The sequence below is a fragment of the Aegilops tauschii genome, chromosome 1, assembly GCF_002575655.3.
Source record: "Aegilops tauschii subsp. strangulata cultivar AL8/78 chromosome 1, Aet v6.0, whole genome shotgun sequence".
NCBI classification, from domain to species: domain Eukaryota; kingdom Viridiplantae; phylum Streptophyta; class Magnoliopsida; order Poales; family Poaceae; genus Aegilops; species Aegilops tauschii.
This window is the reverse complement of record NC_053035.3, coordinates 70,232,386-70,234,276: the sequence shown is the minus strand read 5'-3', so window position 1 is coordinate 70,234,276 and position 1,891 is coordinate 70,232,386.

Below are 1,891 nucleotides of genomic sequence, written 5' to 3'. Positions count from 1 at the left end.
AATTAAGCGTCTTGATCTATCTCTATAGATCTTGGTGCCCAATATATAAGCAGCTTCACCGAGGTCTTTCATTGAAAAACTCTTGTTCAAGTATCCTTTTATGCTATCCAGAAATTCTATATCATTTCCAATCAACAATATGTCATCCACATATAATATTAGAAATGCTACAGAGCTCCCACTCACTTTCTTGTAAATACAGGCTTCTCCAAAAGTATGTATAAAACCATATGCTTTGATCACACTATTAAAACATTTATTCCAACTCCGAGATGCTTGCACCACTCCATAAATGGATCGCTGGAGCTTGCACACTTTGTTAGCATCCTTTGGATCGATAAAACCTTCAGGTTGCATCATATACAACTCTTCTTCTAGAAATTCATTCAGGAATGCAGTCTTTACATCCATTTGCCAAATTTCATAATCATAAAATGCAGCAATTGCTAACATGATTCGGACGGACTTAAGTATCGCTACGAGTGAGAAGGTCTCATCGTAGTCAACTCCTTGAATTTGTTGAAAACCTTTAGCAACAAGTCGAGCTTTGCAGACAGTAACATTACCATCAGCGTCTATCTTCTTCTTGAAGATCCATTTATTCTCGATGGCTTGCCGATCATCGGGCAAGTCAACCAAAGTCCACACTTTGTTCTCAAAGATGGATCCCATCTCAGATTTCATGGCCTCAAGCCATTTTACGGAATTTGGGCTCATCATCGCTTCCTCATAGTTCATAGGTTCGTCATGGTCAAGTAACATGACCTCCAGGACAGGATTACCGTACCACTCTGGTGCAGATCTTACTCTGGTTGACCTACGAGGTTCGGTAGTGACTTGATCTAAAGATACATGATCATCATCATTAGCTTCCTCACTAATTGGTGTATGAGTCACAGGAACAGATTTCTGTGATGAACTACTTTCCAATAAGGGAGCAGGTACAGTTACCTCATCAAGTTCTACTTTCCTCCCACTCACTTCTTTCGAGAGAAACTCCTTCTCTAGAAAGGATTCATTCTTAGCAACGAATGTATTGCCTTCGGATCTGTGATAGAAGGTGTACCCAACAGTCTCCTTTGGGTATCCTATGAAGACACATTTCTCCGATTTGGATGCGAGCTTATCAGGTTGAAGCTTTTTCACATAAGCATCACAGACCCAAACTTTAAGAAACGACAACTTTGGTCTCTTGCCAAACCACAGTTCATAAGGTGCCATCTCAACGGATTTATATGGTGCCCTATTTAACGTGAATGCAGCTGTCTCTAAAGCATAACCCCAAAACGATAGCGGTAAATCAGTAAGAGACATCATAGATCGCACCATATCTAGTAAAGTATGATTTCGATGTTTGGACACACCATTACATTGTGGTGTTCCGGGTGGCGTGAGTTGCGAAACTATTCCGCATTGTTTCAAATGAAGACCAAACTCGTAACTCAAATATTCTCCTCCACGTTCAGATCGTAGAAACTTTATTTTCTTGTTACGATGATTTTCCACTTCACTCTGAAATTCTTTGAACTTTTCAAATGTTTCAGATTTATGCTTCATCAAGTAGATATACCCATATCTGCTCAAATCATCTGTGAAGGTGACAAAATAACGATACCCGTCGCGAGCCTCAACATTCATCGGACCACATACATCAGTATGTATGATTTCCAACAAATCTGTTGCTCGCTCCATTGTTCCGGAGAACGGTGTTTTAGTCATCTTGCCCATGAGGCATGGTTCGCAAGTACCAAGTGATTCATAATCAAGTGATTCCAAAAGTCCATCAAAATGGAGTTTCTTCATGCGCTTTACACCAATATAACCTAAAAGGCAGTGCCACAAATAAGTTGCACTATCATTATCAACTCTACATCTTTTGTCTTCAATATTA